Source organism: Pelophylax lessonae (assembly GCF_965119305.1).
Source record: "Pelophylax lessonae genome assembly, chromosome: 4".
NCBI lineage: Eukaryota > Metazoa > Chordata > Amphibia > Anura > Ranidae > Pelophylax > Pelophylax lessonae.
Window position 1 is genome coordinate 68,694,802 of NC_138771.1, and position 18,323 is coordinate 68,713,124.

Below are 18,323 nucleotides of genomic sequence, written 5' to 3' on the forward strand. Positions count from 1 at the left end.
GTTATACAAATACTCGTTGACCGCTTTTTCTTGTTGGAGCAGGCGGTCGAACATTAGCAGTGTTGAATTCCAACGTGTCGGGCTGTCGCAAATCAAGCGCCTCACTGGCATGTTGTTTCGCCGCTGAATATCTGCAAAGTGCGCCATGGCCGTGTAGGAACGCCTGAAATGGCCACACACCTTCCTGGCCTGCTTGAGGACGTCCTGTAAGCCTGGGTACTTCTGCACAAAACGTTGCACAATCAGATTCAACACATGTGCCATGCACGGCACATGTGTCAACTTGCCCAAATTCAATGCCGCCAACAAATTGCTCCCGTTGTCACACACCACTTTGCCGATCTCCAGTTGGTGCGGGGTCAGCCACTGATCCACCTGTGCATTCAGGGCGGACAGTAGTGCTGGTCCGGTGTGACTCTCTGCTTTCAGGCAAGTCAACCCCAAGACAGCGTGACACTGTCGTATCCGGCATGTGGAATAGCCCCTGGGGAGCTGGGGGGGTGCAGTTGGTGTGGAGCAAGACGCAACAGCAGAAGAGGACTCAGCCGAGGAGGTTAGCAAAGAGGATGGAGTAGGAGGAGTAGAGGAGGTGGCAGCAGGCCTGCCTGCAAGTCGTGGCGGTGTCACCAACTCCTCTGCAGCAGAGCCACGCATTCCATGCTTGGCAGCCGCCAGCAGGTTTACCCAATGCGCAGTGTACGTTATATACCTGCCCTGACCGTGCTTTGCAGACCAGCTATCAGTGGTCAGATGGACCCTTGCCCCAACACTGTGTGCCAGACGTGACATGATTTCCTTTTCCACAATAGAGTACAGGTTGGGGATTGCCTTTTGTGAAAAATAATTTCGGCCGGGTACCTTCCACTGCGGTGTCCCAATAGCGACAAATTTTTTGAAGGCCTCAGACTCCACCAGCTTGTATGGTAAAAGCTGGCGGGCTAAGAGTTCCGACAAGCCAGCTGTCAGACGCCGGGCAAGGGGGTGACTCTGCGAGATTGGCTTTTTACGCTCAAACATTTCCTTGACAGACACCTGACTGTGGGCAGGTGACGAGCAGGAACTGCTGAAGGTGAGAGGCGGAGGGGCGGGTTGTTGATAGGGGGCATGGAGGACAGCAGTGGTTGACGTGGCTGAAGATGCTGGACCAGGAGGAGGATGGTGGCTTTCAGTTTGTGTGCTGCTTTTACTCATGTGTTGATCCCATAGGCGTTTGTGATGTGAGATCATGTGCCTTCGCAAAGCAGTTGTACCTAGGTGGGTGTTGGACTTCCCACGACTCAGTTTCTTTTGGCACAGGTTACAAATGGCATCGCTGATATCAGAGGCAGACACACAAAAAAAATGCCACACTGCTGAGCTTTGCAAGGACGGCATTCTGGTGGTGGCAACAGCTTGCGTTGATTGGCGTGCTGTCTGGCTGACCCCGGGTGCCGAATCTACATGCTGTCTGACTGCGCCACTAGCTCCTTGCGATGACCTCCTCCCCCTGCTTCCAACTCGTCTCCTCCTCCTCTCTGTCTCCCCATCTGAACTTTCCCCCTCTTCTTCTGCTCTTCGAGCAGGCACCCAGGTGACATCCACAGACACATCGTCATCATCAGCCGCTTCACTTGACAACTCAGCAAAGGCAGCAGCAGCAGGTACAACATCATCATCATCACAATGTACGTCCATGTGTATAATGCTGCCTGACTGAGACATATCCCCGTTATCTACATCCTCTGGCACTAATAGTTGCGCATCACTTATTTCTTCAAACTGATGTGAAAATAACTCCTCTGACGGATCAAGTGAAGCGGCTGTGGTGCTAGTGTTGGTGGTGGTGCCGGCGGGCTGGCGAGTGGTAAATTGAGAGGTGCCCGAAGCTGAGCTGGAGGAGGATGGTGCATTAGGGTTCCGAGCGGAAGCTGTAGACGATTGGGTGTCTTGTGTAAGCCAGTCAACTATGGCCTCAGAATTTTTTGAGTTCAGGGTCTGTGGTGGCCTCTGAACACTGGGCATTATTCTAGGGCCTAAGGAAATCACAGCACCACGACCACGACGGCCCTTGCGGGGTGGCCTGCCTCTGCCTGTCATTTTCTTTTTTAATGTGTTGTGTACTATGAGTGCAAGGTGCTGTGCCACCCTATAGGAGTGTTGGGCAGTGGGTACAGTACACTCTGTGGACCTGACAGTCACTGGCACTCAGGCAACTGCAATTAAAAAATATATATATTTTTTTTACTTGGCAAGCTGCTGTGCCACCTTATATATCAGTGGTGGGTGGGCAGTGGCACAGTACACTCTCTGTGGACCTGACAGCAGTCACTGGCACCCAGGCAACTGCAATTTTAAAAAATATATATTTTATTTTACTTTGCAAGCTGCTGTGCCACCTTATATATCAGTGGTGGGTGGGCAGTGGCACAGTACACTCTCTGTGGACCTGACAGCAGTCACTGGCACCCAGGCAACTGCAATTTTAAAAAATATATTTTATTTTACTTTGCAAGCTGCTGTGCCACCTTATATATCAGTGGTGGGTGGGCAGTGGCACAGTACACTCTCTGTGGACCTGACAGCAGTCACTGGCACCCAGGCAACTGCAATTTTAAAAAATATATATTTTATTTTACTTTGCAAGCTGCTGTGCCACCTTATATATCAGTGGTGGGTGGGCAGTGGCACAGTACACTCTCTGTGGACCTGACAGCAGTCACTGGCACCCAGGCAACTGCAATTTTAAAAAAATATATTTTATTTTACTTTGCAAGCTGCTGTGCCACCTTATATATCAGTGGTGGGTGGGCAGTGGCACAGTACACTCTCTGTGGACCTGACAGCAGTCACTGGCACCCAGGCAACTGCAATTAAAAAATATATATATTTTTTTTTACTTTGCAAGCTGCTGTGCCACCTTATATATCAGTGGTGGGTGGGCACACAGTGGCACTGCAGTGGGCACAGTACACTCTGTGGACCTGACAGTAACTGGCAGCCCAGGCAACTGCAATAATAAAAAATATTTTTTTTTTCAATTTATTGCAACAAGATGCTGTGCCACCGTATATATATCAGTGGTGGGCAGTGCACTGCAGTGGGTACAGTGCACTCTGTGGACCTGACACAGCACTCACTGCAATTATGACAGAGGAAAAAAAAATTTTTTTTTAAAATGCCAGGTACTGTGCCTGTGCCACCCGAAATGAGTGTGGTGTGCACACAGTACAGTCTGTGGTAGGTCTGTGGCCTCTCACACACAGCGGGCAGGCAACTGCAGTGTACAATAGATATATATAGATATATATATAAAGAAAAAAATCTATTACCTTACCAGCCCTTAAAAGGGCTTTTGGGGACACTATATATATATATATATATATGTATATATATATAAATAAAAAAAATCCTCAATTACCAGCCCTTAAAAGGGCTTTTGGGGACGCTAGGTGTATATATATATATATATATATATTAAAAAAAAAAAAAACACAAATACCAGCCCTTAGAAGGGCTTTTTGGGGTGCTGATATTACAGCAGTAGTGGACCAAGAACACTGCAAGACCAGGAACACTGACTAACTGTCCCTAGCTTAACAGCAGCAGCAGCAGCAGCAGCAGCTCTCTCCCTACTCTCACTACACACACTGCTTCAGAATGATCTAAGATGGATGCTGCCCTTGCTTATTTATAGGAGGTGGGAGGGTGTGGGAGGGAGGTATGCTGATTGGCTGGAAATGTGTCTGCTGACTGTAAAGTTCAGGGTCAAAGTTTGCCTCAATGATGTCTTATGGGGGGCGGACCGAACATTGCATATGTTCGCCGGCAGCGGCGAACGCGAACATGCTAAGTTCGCCGGGAACTGTTCGCCGGCGAACAGTTCTATACATCTCTACTCTATACCTCTCCAACCATTATCACAGACAGGTGGCAGCTAGAGATGTACTGCATTCCACAAATAATCTCTGCTTTTTCAGACAGGAATGGAAACCATATGCTAAAATGACATAAATACATATCAATAAAGAAAACTTGTCAATAATAAAGCATATTTCATATAAGTTTCATATAATTTAACTTACATATAGATTGTATAACAATTTCCTAGGGATTTAAAGGTTCCATTCCTCTTGATCCCTTGCAGTCCTCAAGGGATTGACATCTGCTCATGTAAAGCGTTACATGATCAATAAGTAAGTTCAATTATATGAAACGTATTATATGAAATATGCTTTAATATGCACAAGTTTATGTAATTGTAGACTATGGTTCCCATCCCTGTCTGAAGAAGCAGAGATTATCTGTGGAGCTTGGTACAGCTCTAGCCACCACCTGTCTGTGATAATCACAGCTGTAATCTGCAGCACACAATCAGTATGACTTGCATCACAGTATGTAAAACACCCTCACAGACAGACTTGTTGTTGCATATATGTGTATGGGAAAATGATATAATATATATTCCTGATAGAATACTCTTTTTTTTTTTTTTAATAATAAAGCTTTAAAAATGAAATTTTAAATTTAGCATTGTCCCGGTAGGGCTTGCTGTATGATGAATTATTAGGCCTCTTCTGATCACCAGCACACAGTCACTCAGGGTACAGTTAACACATCCTCCTTACTCCCAATGGCTCGTTACTCAATAAACAGTCCAGTGGTGTTGTTTTTTGTTTTTTTTTTATTAATTGTGGAACTTGGATGGGAGAAGGGAATAGTGAGATACCCCAACTGGAACTATTTACAGTTGATAAGGACAACTTTTCATTTGGCCTCACCATGTCACTTGTGGAAGCAGTCACAATGTTTTGAACATACTGGCACGTGTATGGAAAGGGTTAAGTCTACTTGCTCTTTCTCCAGCAATAGACTTGGTGAACTACATTATCTTCAGGATACTCCTTAGCATCCCCTTTACTGACACCCATCCACTGACTCTTCAAGCTGTAGGGATGGCCCCCCTCGGGTCAGGCCCCTTGACACAGACCTGTACTCAATGTATGCAGAATCAGATCTTTTCAGTGTCTCCCCTCCAATCAGCTCTACAGGACCTCCGGGTTTAGTTCCTCTCTAGCACTTTAGGCTCTCAGGTCGACTACCTGAGGCTGCATAGCAACTTCTACAGAGAAGACTCCGTTCTCCAGCTGAAAGACCCCAAGCACATGTGCTCTTTGCATTTATACAGTATCCCAGCCTGCACAGAGGCACTTTCCTCTGCCAATCACCAGGGCTGTACAAAATGCCTGTGCACTAATTTGTCAGGTTTCCTTCCACTGTCCAATATGCCTCCCTTTTGGACCAGTGTGAAACACTTCAAACAAACTGAGGTGCACCTGAGCACAATGCACAGACCTCACTAGCAGATCCTGCTCTCTGGTAGGCAGAAACAATATAGATTTACCTGGCAAACCTTCTGGTAAGCAGGAAGGAACCAAAACTATACTCTCTCTCTCTCTAGCACCTACCTAGGAGGGTGATACATAAATACAAATGTATGGTTTTATATATATATATACAGTAGATAGATATAAATGTTTGCTTACTTGGACACCATATATTTTATGTTGTTTTGTCAAGTATTTAGCTAGGATGTGGTATTCAGACATTATAACTGAAGACCCCGTTCACACTGGGGCGACTTGTCAGGCGACCTGGTCACCTGACAAGTCGCTGTGGTTCGCCTGCCATAGAGTAGCACAGGACCCATTCTAATAGGAGCGACACAAGTCGCTCCGACTTAGAAAAAGGGTCCTGTACTACTTTGGGGCGACCTGGAGCGACCTGCATTGACTTCAATGATATGAAGTCCGTGCATGCCGCTCCGAGGTCGCGGTGCGAGCTGTGCACCGCAACTTCACAGGTCGCCTCGGGAAGTCGGGTCGCCTGTATGTGAACCGGCTCTGAAAGTGATACTAAAGTCTCTCTTTTTTTTTTTTTTTTTCATTAAAAATAACAAACATGTTATACTTACCTTCTCTGTGTAGTGGTTTTGCACAGAGCAACTCAGATCCTCCTCTGCTCCCTGTGTCCATTCAGACACAGAGCCGCAGCCCAGGCCAACCCCCTTTCTCTCCCCATTGGCTCACTGACTGACAGCGCCATGCTGCTGTCTCAGCCAATGAGGAGAGGAGTCCCAAGACTTAATCTCTCGTGCAACATTGCTGGTTCTAGGTGGACCTTAGGTAAGTATTGGGGGGGGGGGGGGGCTGAGGACGACTGCTGCACACAGAAGATTTTTTTATCTTATTGCATAGAATGCATTTGGGTAAAACTAACCTTCTGACTTTACAACTCTTTTAAAGGCTAAGTTCACCTTTTTTGGGCAGAATTTATTTTCATAATAAATAGAATCCTTGTGTAATATGCAATATCTGGCCTAGCAATCCACACGTTCTCATCTCTCACTTACCTCATCCACAAGAGGTTTGAAATGTCATATTTCTGTCTGAGTTTTAAAACATTATTTCTGGTTGCATCACTTTCTGTAGGTCAGCTTCCACCATTGGAAATTCCCAGCTCAACTCACCAACTAGTCACTCTCCAACAGTATGCGTTAAAAATAGGGGTTTAGTTAGCACATATTTGCAAACGCATTTGTAAGCTGCAAGGCCCCTTCCCGACACCCTGTATTACCTGCAGTCCTAACCCTTCTGAATTTTTGAGAGTCTCCACAGCAGGGAGACTTGCGCCTTTAACCACTTCTGAACCGGAAGGTCCCCCCCCCATTTTTTGCAATACTGCACTGCGTTGCTTTAACTGACAATTGCGCAGTCGTGCGAAGCTGTACCCAAATAAAAATGATGTTATTTTTTTCCCATAAATAGAGCTTTCTATTTGATCACCTGTGCAATTTTCATTTTTTGCACTATAAACAAAAAAAGAGCGACAATTCTGAAAAAAAAAAAAAAACCAATATGTTTTACTTTCCTGACAGTCTCCATGGCAGCCTACGTGTGGGTTAACCCCGCCTCCTCTCCAATGGTATAGGACCCCCCTCTATAAATTTCAGCTTGCAGGTACAGCCAGTGTTCCTTTTTTGTCCTCCTCCAAGGACCCTATTTGGATTATTTCCTGTGAAATTTGGTCAGCTTACCTCAGAATGAAAGTCGGTGTCTATTTCCAGGGCCCAGCCACGGGCGTGTGAGTGACATTCTAAAATCCCCTTTGGCTGATAAATGTGAGGTGCTTCGGATGGCCGACGGATATCCTGACATGGTCTGAAGATTTATCTTCCTCCATGGCAGCGTATTTGTTTTGTTTGTGTGTCTTAAACTTACTTTCTTTGCTATCCCTGGTGGCCCAATGGCGGCTGGAACGCTCCTTGCGTTCCAGCCATCTCCTTCCTGCTCCCCCTCCGTTCAGTCCGGCGGACGCATGCGCTGTGTGGGAATGGAGCTCCGCTCTCTGCTTGCGCATGCGCACTTAGCCGTGATCGGTAGCGAGGCTCTGTCCGCGCATGCGTACTTGCGATCGCGGCCGGTCATCGCTGACGTCATCCTGGCACGGAAATTTAAACGCCTGTCAGCCCCAGTGCGAGTGGGAAGCACTGTGGGCATAGCGACATCTTCCCGGTACCTTGTCCGTTGTGAATCCAGGTATGTGGGGCCGGATGATGTATACCTTTTGGCGGTGTGCAGGGGGAGGGGGGGGAGTGGTTGGATGCATATTAAGATGACACCTGAGTGTTCCTTATTACCTTGTAGTGATCCGCTGTTCGCTCTCTATTTCCTTGCCAGTTTTGGTTTTGCCTGAAACATGGATCCTGCTTCACCGCCCCCTTGTGGCCAGCCCTCTCACAACAGGTGAGTGCTGGTACATTCTAGGGGGATATGAAGGGAGGGATGCTGGCTCATGATTCATGGCTAAATCCTGTGTCTCCCTGGATTTCTCTTTCTCCCAGCTCTTCCAGGTCTGGTCAAGAAAGAGACCCTGTCAGGCCACGAAGAGAATCTTCTTCAAGGTCAAGACGCTGTGAGTCTCCTTCAGGGAGCAGGCATGAAAGGAGACGCTCAAATTCCTCCTCCAGACACTGCACACACCGCCACAGTAGCCATACGGCCCAGAGAGCCTGCTGGGGTTGTGGGGCGTATGTCCCGGAGGACAAGTCCCTTTGCGAGCCCTGTTTTTCTCGTGCTTCTGGTGAGAGAGAGCCTGAAGATCAGAGATTGGAATCCCTGGTGAAACGGATTGTCCAACAATCCATGAAAGAGTGGGGTGCTAGTCCCACACCTGGGCCTGCTACTCCCAGCTCTCCTGCTGAGGCTCCTGAAGAGCAAGGTCCCTCTCAACCAAGCTTCACTTCCGGAAAATCCTCAGAAAGTGATTCGGATGAAGAGGAAGGGCAGTTGGGGGCTTTGATTTTGCCCTTGTTTCACCTCTCATAAGAGCAGTCAAAGAGGCTCTGAAATGGGAAGATCCCATTACCCCACAAACAAAACAGAGAAGGTTTTTCAAACACCTGGGGAAAGAGCGGCTAAACTTTCCGCTCCTTTCAGAGTTAAAGGATGTCATTCTGGAAGAATGGAGTAGAGGGGATAGCAAGGCCTCCTTATCCTCCAAATTGGCTAAATTGTATCCCTTTAAACCAGAAGAGGTCAGTCATCTGGAATCAGCTCCTCTGGTCGATGCCGCAGTCTCTAGACTAGCAAAAACATGTTACCCTACCGCTGGACGATGCGGTTTCCTTTAAAGACCCTCTGGACAGGAAAATGGATCTAGATTTAAAGAGAATCTATATCACGGCCGGTGCGGCTTGTAAACCTGTGCTAGCATTAGCAGCTATGTCTAAGGCCATGGAAACCCGGGTTTCTGATGTCGAACTGAAATTAAGGAGTGTCTCTGAAGATGCAGTAGAAAACTCTCTTGTTCAGGAACTGAAGTTAGCTTCTGTGTTTCTTGGAGAAGCATCCATTGATGTGTTACGTCTCTTATCCAGATCCATGTTGGCTTCTGTCACAGCCAAACGGGCCCTGTGGTTGCGTCCCTGGCTGGCAGACCCAGCCTCCAAGCAGGCTTGGGGCAAAATCCCTTTTGAAGGATCTTCTTTATTTGGAAACAAATTGGATAATGCAATTACTAAAGTGACGGGTGGAAAGTCAGGTTTCCTTCCCCAAGATAGGCGCCTCTTTGGCCCTAAGAAGCAGCAACCAAGAAAGCAGTTTGCAGAGCGTTCAAGAGATGCCCGCTCATACAGGCCTGGGCGAGATTATAGGAGAAATTGGAAGGGAAGCCAAGCATCCTCTCGTAAGACGGTCAGAGGCTCAGCACCCTCCGGGCAAGAAACCTCAAAGTCTTTTTGAGATTGGGCCCATTCAGACATGCCGGGTGGGGGCGCACCTGCTCCACTTTCAGCGTGTCTGGGCGGCCTCAATCTCAGACGTCTAGACCATAAGGACAGTGTCCATAGGACACACATGGACCTTCTTGACAGATCCCGTTTCCAGGTTCATTCCCACTCGCTTGCCTTCTCAGGCAGAGAGAAGAAGTGTTTTGCTCGACTATGTAAACACTTTGGCGGCTCAGGGCGCAATAGTTCCTGTGCCCGTGCAAGAAAGATTCCAAGGCGTGTATTCACCCCTCTTTCTAGTACAGAAGAAAAATGGATCATGGCGTCCTGTGATAGATCTCACCTATCTCAACGGATTCATAAAGAACGAAAAGTTCAAAATGGAAACCTTATCTACCATTCAGAATGCAGTGCTTCCAGGAGATTGGCTAGTGTCAATAGATCTCAAAGACGCATATTTCCATGTGCCTATAGCAGTGAACTTCCACAAGTATCTTCGTTTCGCGATAGAGCTTCGACACTTCCAGTTCATCTGTCTTCCTTTTGGCCTATCCACATCCCCAAGGGTGTTCTCCAAGGTCCTTCTGGCTGTGGTAGCTCTAATCAGAATGAAAGGTGTGCGTCTTCACCACTACTTAGACGATCTTCTACTGTTATCACAAGACAAGGATCAACTTCTGTCCCACAGGGACCTGGTCACCTCAACTCTCATGGAGTTTGGATGGTTGTTGAATCTACAAAAAAGTCATCTGGAGCCCTCTCAACATCTGGTTTATCTAGGGGCTCAGTTCAACACCGTCCAGAATACATTTTCTCTTCCTCTAGAGAAAATCCCAGTGGTGCGGGAGAGGATCCGTCCAGCCCTCTCCTCCTCCTTTCTGCCGGCATCCCAGTGTCTCAAAATTATCGGCACTATGGTCTCAACGGCCCCTATGGTCAAGTGGGCACTGTGGCTTCTACGGCCGTTTCAAAGGGGCTTCCTTCTTCAGTGGAATCCGGAAGAACACGAGCAGCGTATTTTTATTTCCCACAGCATGAGAAACAGCTTATTATGGTGGCTCCAACGCAAGAACCTGCTCAATTGCCATTCCCTAGTTCCCATCTCTTGGGTCGTCATTACAACAGACGCCAGCAACTCTGGTTGGGGAGCCCATTGCATGGCAGAGGTGGCTCAAGGGAGATGGCCTCCGCAAGCCCACTCCCTGGTCTCCAACATCCTGGAGCTCCGTGCGGCTTTTCTAGCTCTTCAAGCTTTCCACCACCTGATAGAAGGCAAATCCGTGCTTTCCCCCGAATGGACAACACCACGGCAGTGGCTTATGTGAAGAGACAGGGTGGAACCAGAAGTCTCTCCCTTCTTCAAGAGGTAGACCCAATCATGACATGGGCACAAGCCCATCTGTCCAACATCTCGGCGGCCTACATTCCGGGGCCACAGAATGTCCAGGCAGATTTCCTTTCCAGAGTCCAGTTGAATCACAACGAGTGGTCTCTCCACGTCGACTCATTCAAGTGGATTCTGTCACTAGGGGTCTCACCCGAAGTAGACCTGTTTGCATCTCCATGCAACCACAAGCTGGACCGGTACTTCACACGCAGCAGGTGTCACCAATCCTACGGGACAGATGCTTTGACCGACAGATGGGAATTCAGCAGAGCATATGCTTTTCCCCGTTTCCCATCATCCTCAGATTTCTTCAAAGACTCCAAGCAGAAGATGTGGAGATCGTCATGGTGGCCCCTCATTGGCCAAACAGGCCCTGGTTCCCACTTCTCCTGCAGCTCAGTTATCGGAGCCCGATTCCCCTACCTCTCAGACCAGACCTTCTCTCGCAGGGAACAACATTACACCCCTGCCCTGCTCTGCTCAGGTTAACGGTCTGGTTCTTGAGAGGGAGAGGTTGGAGTCACTTGGATGCCCTCCTGGGGCAATCCCTACTTTAATGAACTCCAGAAGACCTAGCACGAACAGAGTTTACTGCAGAGTCTGGTCTAGATTCTTAGACTTCACATACCCGGAGGGAAATCCTTCCTCGAATTTTGGAGTTCAAGAAGTTCTGAAGTTCCTTCAAGCGGGACTGGATAAATCTCTCTCAGTTGGGACTCTCAGGGTGCAAATATCAGCCTTATCTGTATTCTCAGGGTTCCCCTGGGCCAAGCATGTACTCATACAGCAATTTTTCAAAGGTGCGGTCAGACTCAGACTTCAGAGGAAGCCAAGGTTTCCAAAATGGGACCTTCCTCTTGTCCTTAACGTCCTTTCAAAAACCAGTTCAACGGACTCCATCTCTATCAGAGAACTTACGTTTAAGACAGCCTTTTTAGTGGCAATCACTTCAGCCAAGAGGTTTTCTGAGATCAGTTCCCTTGGTCATAAAGAACCTTTCCTCATGTTCTTTCCGGATCGAGTGGTCCTAATTCCGATGCTCAATTCCAATCCGAAGGTATCATCGGTTTTTCATGAAAACCAGGAGATTGTGCTTCCTACCTTTCGATCTTCTGAGGATAATGAACCTCATCCCTTGGATGTAGGGAAGACTCTAATGGAATAGCTCCAGTCAACATCTTCCTTCAGACAATCAGATAACCTCTTCGTCCTCTTCTCAGGCAAAAATAGAGGAAAGCGGGCCTTGTCAAGGTCCATTGCAGCCTGGATTGTGTCTGCTATTCAACGAGCTTACTGTATAGAGGGTTTGGTTCCTCCGGAGGCGGTGACAGCCCACTCAACGAGAAGCATCTCAACGTCCTTGGCGGCCTCACATCATGTTGCACCAGAAGTAGTCTGCAGAGCGGCTTCCTGGTCTTCTGTAAATACGTTTATGACACATTATTGTGCCTCCTTATCTTCAGTTAATTTTGGCTTGACTGTTTTGTCTGCTAATAATTTGAAGTAAAATTTGATTTGAAACATTCCCACCCGTGTGGCTTGGGCTAGTTATTTCCCACACGTAGGCTGCCATGGAGACGGTCAGGAAAATCAGATACTTACCGTAATTTTCCTTTCCTGATGGTCTCCATGGCAGCTGGAGTTCCCACCCTCTGGTCTTGGATTCGGCTAAGATATGGAACACTGCTGTACCTGCAAGCTGAAATTTATAGAGGGGGGTCCTATACTATTGGAGAGGAGGCGGGGTTAACCAACACGTAGGCTGCCATGGAGACCATCAGGAAAGGAAAATTACGGTAAGTATCTGAGAGGAATTTTCAGTTTTTTGCTATATAACATTCCCAATAATAAAAAAAATTCAAAAATCTAATTTTTCATCATTTTAGGCCAATTTGTATTGTGCTACATATTTTTGGTAAAAAAAAAAAATCCCAATAAGCGTATATTGATTTGTTTGCGCAAAAGTTATCGCATCTACAAATTATGGGATAGATTTATGTCATTTTTCTTTATTTGTTTTTTTTGTTTTTTTACTGGTAATGGAGGCGATCTGCGACATGGCGGCGGACAGATCAGACCCCTAACTGACATTTTTGACACTTTTGGGGGGACCAGTGACATTACTACAGTAATCAGTGCTAAAAATATGCACTGTTCCTGTACTAATGACACTGGCAGGGAAGGGGTTACCATCAGGGGGCGATCAAAGGGTTAAATATGTACCTAGGGGATGCTTTCTAAATGTGGGGGGATGGGCTTGCATAACTGACAGAACAGTGGTCTGCCGTGTTTACAAAGGCAGACCGCCGTTCTGTCTCCACGTACGTTTTCATCCGCTTCCGTCAATGTCCGTTTTTTGGAACGGATGAATGCCCTATTTTTAATCCGTCAAAAAAACGGATCAGTTGAAAAAAGGATGTAAACATACAAACAGTCAGTTTTTCATCCGTTTTTTTGCATTGGTAGTGGATGTAAAAAAACGGGTGAAAAATGTATGACTTGTTCAATTTCACTTAATAAAAATATTTTGGAGAAAAATGGATGAAAAACGGATGAAAAACTGATGAAAAACTGATACATTTTGCCGTGACTGAACTGATTAACTGAACGGACCGTATGTGTGAAAGGGACCTTACTCCAGTAAATAGTTACACTGGTATTTGAGTGTTGAGAGTATCTTTACACAATTTCACAGAAAATGACTGAACCTGTAGTGCCTAGCAGGTCGGAGGTTTATATATTTATATATATATTTAGCATCTAATGTGATCCAGTGTGATCCTCATTTACCCTACAGCCCTACTATGTCAACATGCACCTGATCTGACCCTATATCACAACCAACACCCCTTTTTTTAAATCCCTCCAAAGCATTTCTGAAGTCTGTCCTGTTATTATCAATACCCCCACGGGAAGCCTCGATGACTTACAGAGACAAATCTGGAGGTTTTAGGAGAAATAAGGGTGTGTGCTCAATACTGGCTTTTACCTCAAAAGTCAATCTTTGCATATAATGGAATCTTTCTATATCTCTGGATCTACAGGTTGTTGTGGCATTTGGCATTCACTTTTCATCAGATGCTTGGTAAAATAACAGCAGCATACACTGAGATGCTTTTAAGCATCTTTCTTTAAATTTAGAAAAAAAATGTTACATGCTTTGCCCATCTCAAACCAACCAATTTTATGAAACGCTTGTGTACCCCTAGAGATTGCATAATTTGTGCCATTAGGACTACCGCTGTTTTGACACCAAAGTGCTTTATTCAAGAACTTTGTACTGAATAACTACACAGCACCAAATATCTACCTTCATTATTTCCCTTTCTATTTGACTGATATGTGCCATGATTTTATAACGTGTATGCATTACCGACAAATAAACTTGTTTTTTTTTTAAACTAAAATTTAGAAAAAATGCATACGGTCATTACATTTTATTTTTCATCCATGACATGTTAAACAAGACTGGCAATTTTAGTAGAAATGTAGTATAATTTTTTCAGCTCTTTCCTCTAGGTAACCACTTGCCGACTGGGCCATAGCAAATGACGGCTACAGCGCGGTCGGCTTATTCTGGGAGGGCATATAATGACATCCTCCCAGAATCACGCTTCCCGTGCACCCCCTGGGGCATCACGGCTCGTGGTAAAGGGCCAATGACAGCGGCCCTATACCATATGATCGCTCCATCCAATGACGGAGCGATCAGTTGTCAACAAACCCGTGCATGTCCAGTTCAGTTCTCTCCTGCCCTCGTACACTGTACACAAAGATCAGTACAGCGTGCGAGGAGAGGAGAGAGGCTGCAGCAGTGCTCATCCCCTGCCTCCTCTATGCCTCATCCATACCTCAATCATACCTCAATCATGCCTCAATCATGCCCATCCATACATCAATCATACCTCAGTCATGCCTCAATCATGCCCATCCATGCCTCAATCATACCTCAGTCATGCCTCAATCATACCCACCCGTGCCTCAGTCATGCCTCATCCATGCCCATCCATGCCACATCCATGTCTCATATGTGCCCATCCATGCCTCATCTGTGCCCACCCATGTCAACTCAGTACCCATCTGTGTCTCATAGTTACATAGTTACATAGTTACATAGTAGGTGAGGTGGAATAAAGACAATAGTCCATCCAGTTCAACCTGTGTAGGTGTGTGTGGCTGTAATCATCTCACATAGCCCTGAATGTTCTGATCCTTGAGATGTAAGTCTAAGAGTCTTTTGAAAGCCACCATACTACCCGTAGAAACCACCTCTTGTGGTAGAGAATTCCACAATCTTGTAGCCCTAACAGTAAAGAACCCCCCTCGTTGCCTGAGGTTAAAAGGCTTCTCCTCTAATCGCATAGTATGTCCTCGAGTCCTCATGCAATCCCTTCGAATGAACAGCTTTTTTTCTAAGCTGGGATCCCCATTAAGATATTTATAAATTGCTATCATGTCCCCCCTCAGACGTCTCTTCTCCAGGGAGAATAAATCAAGCGATTGCAGACGCTCTTCATAGTTAAGGTCCTCCAATCCCCTAATCAGTTTAGTTGCCCTTCTCTGGACTCTCTCCAGCTCCAACACATCCCTCCTGAGGACTGGCGACCAGAACTGGACAGAATACTCCAGATGTGGTCAGACCAGAGTTTTATAAAGTGGAAGGATTATAGTCTTATCTCTGTAATACGTCACTTTCTTTATGCATGCTAATAATCTGCTGGCTTTGGCAGCTGCCACTTGACATTGCATGCTGTTGCCTAATCTATCATCAACCAAGACTCCCAGATCCTTATCCATTTTTGATTCCCCCAAGGGTTCCCCTCCTAACGTGTATTGTGTTTTTATGTTTTTAGTCCCCAAGTGCAAAACCTTACACTTCTCTACGTTAAACCTCATTTGCCATGTCCTTGCCCACACCGTTATTTTGTCCAGGTCTTTCTGTAGGATATCTGCTTCGTGCTGTGTAGTTATTGCCCTGGCCAATTTTGTGTCATCTGCAAAAACTGATATCGAACTACTGATCCCGTCCTGAATGTTGTTTATGAATAAATTGAACAAGGTTGGTCCCAGGACTGAGCCCTGGGGCACCCCGCTTACTACCTCAGACCAGTCTGAGTATGCGCTGTTTATTACCACCCTTTGGACGCAGCCTTTTAGCCAGTTCCGTATCCAAGAGCAAACCCTGCTGTCGATACCTGCAGACCTTATTTTATAAATTAAGCGCTTGTGGGGAACTGTATCAAACGCCTTAGCGAAATCCAAGTACACCACATCCACTGGTCTCCCCCTATCTAGCTCACAGCTCACCTCCACGTAGAATGTTAGGAGATTGGTTTGACAAGAACGCCCATATGTAAACCCGTGCTGATTACTGCTGATGATGTTGTTGTCATTAGCAAACTCTACGATATAGTCCCTTATCATCCCCTCCAGAAGTTTACATACTATTGATGTCAAACTGACAGGCCTATAATTTCCCGGGATATGCCTCTGGCCCTTTTTGAATATCGGAATCACGTTAGCTTTCTTCCAATCCCCTGGTACATCTCCTGTCCTAATACTGTCAGCAAAGATCAGGAACAGTGGTCTGGATATAACCTTACTGAGTTCCTTGAGTACTCTCGGATGTACGCCATCCGGGCCTGGTGATTTGTTTGTGTTCAGTTTATCCAGCCTTTCCCTGATTTCACCCTCTGTTAGCCATAGTGGCAAGTCCTGTGTATTACTACTAACCATACAGTCATGGTCAGTGTACCCCTCCTTTTCCTGTGTAAAGACTGACGAGAAAAAAGCATTCAGCACGGTTGCTTTTTCAGTGTCCTCTGTAACCATCCTCCCAGCATTGTTAATTATGTGTGCAATATGCTCTGCCTTAGATTTTTTGCTGTTGATATATTTAAAGAATTTCTTTGTTTTTTTTTACTATCCTCCGCTATTTGTCTCTCAAAGTTGATTTTAGCCATCTTGATTTCTTGTTTACTTTTCTTATTTGCCTCCTTGTATTGCTCGAAAGCCGATACTGTGCCCTCTGATTTATATTTCTTGAAGGCCAATTTTTTTCCCCTAATAAGTTTTTTGACGCTATGGTTTAGCCAGCCAGGTTTGGCTTTGTCTCTTCTAAATTTATTTCCCATAGGAATGCACTGCAAGATGCATTTATTTAATATGTTCCTAAAGCATTCCCATTTATCCTCTGTGGTCAGTGATCCCAGGGTTTGGTCCCAGTTTACCCTTTCCATCAAGGAGTAAAATTTTGGAAAGTTTGCCCTTCTGAAATTTAGGGTTCTTATGTTCCCCACTTGCCGTGTTATATTGTGTTTTTATACTAAATGAGATCATCCTGTGATCGCTAGAGCCCAGGTTGTCCTGGACTCCTACCTCCGAGATTAGGTCTGGGTCATTAGTGATCAATAGATCCAGGACTGCGTTTTCTCTGGTAGGGGAATCCACCAACTGTGACATGTAGTTATCCAGTAAGGTTTCCGTGAATAGACGGGCCTTCTGTGAGTGTGCAATCCCCTCATCCCAGTCAATGTCGGGATAATTGAAGTCCCCCAATATGATGACTGATCCCAATTTTGCCACTTTACCCAAAAGCGGTAAAAATTCCAGCTCTACCTCCTCCCCTTGGTTAGGTGGCCTATAGCAAACCCCCACAATTACTTTCCCCTTTTCTCCTTCCCTATGGAGTTCAACCCACACAGATTCTAAATCCTTGCTCATCCCATCCGTAATGTCACTCCTTTCTATCACCTTTATATTGTTCTTGACATAGAGACATACCCCTCCCCCTCTTTTTCCTACTCTGTCCTTCCGGTACACCGAATACCCTTGGATATTGGCCAGCCAGTCATGTGAGGGGTCGAACCAAGTCTCTGTTATTCCCACAAGGTCTATGTCCTCCTCATGTACTAATATTTCCAACTCATCCATTTTATTAGCTAGGCTCCTGGCATTAGCATATACCCCTCTTAGTTTTACGGAAGTTAAGTGCGATTGGCGGTTATGTCTATTCCTGTTTGGTCTGAGAATTTCCCGCACAGACCTGCCAATTGACATTGTGGACCTACTGTCGCTGCTGACCCTACAACTGCCTTCAGTCCTCTGCTCCCGCCTGACTGATTCTACTTCTGAGCCCTCCCCCGCGTCTCCTAGTTTAAAAGCCCCTCCAACTTGGTGGCCATCTTTCTCCCCAAAAGAGCTGTACCGTCCCCATTAAGGTGCAGCCCATCCTTACTAAAGAGCCGGCATGACTCATCCATGCCAGCATGACTCATCCATGCCACATTCATGCTCATCCGTGCTCATCCGTGCCACATCGGGTCGTCAGTATATCAGGTGTGATCAATTTTCAGTGATTGGCACCATAGCTTGTAGACGCTACAACCTTCACAAAGACCAAATAACATATACTTATTTGGGTTATTTTTTTACCAAAGATACGTAGCAGTATGACTTTTGGCCAAAATTTATGAATAAAAATTACTAAATTTGCAAAATTTTAAAACTGAAATAAAGAAAAATGCATTTTTTTTTACAAAATTTTGAGCGTTTTTAATTTATAGCACAAAAAATAAAAAACCCAATTATGATTCAATACCATCAAAAGAAAGCTCTATTTGTGTGAAAAATGGTTACAGTGTTGCATGACTGAGTAATTGTCATGTAAAA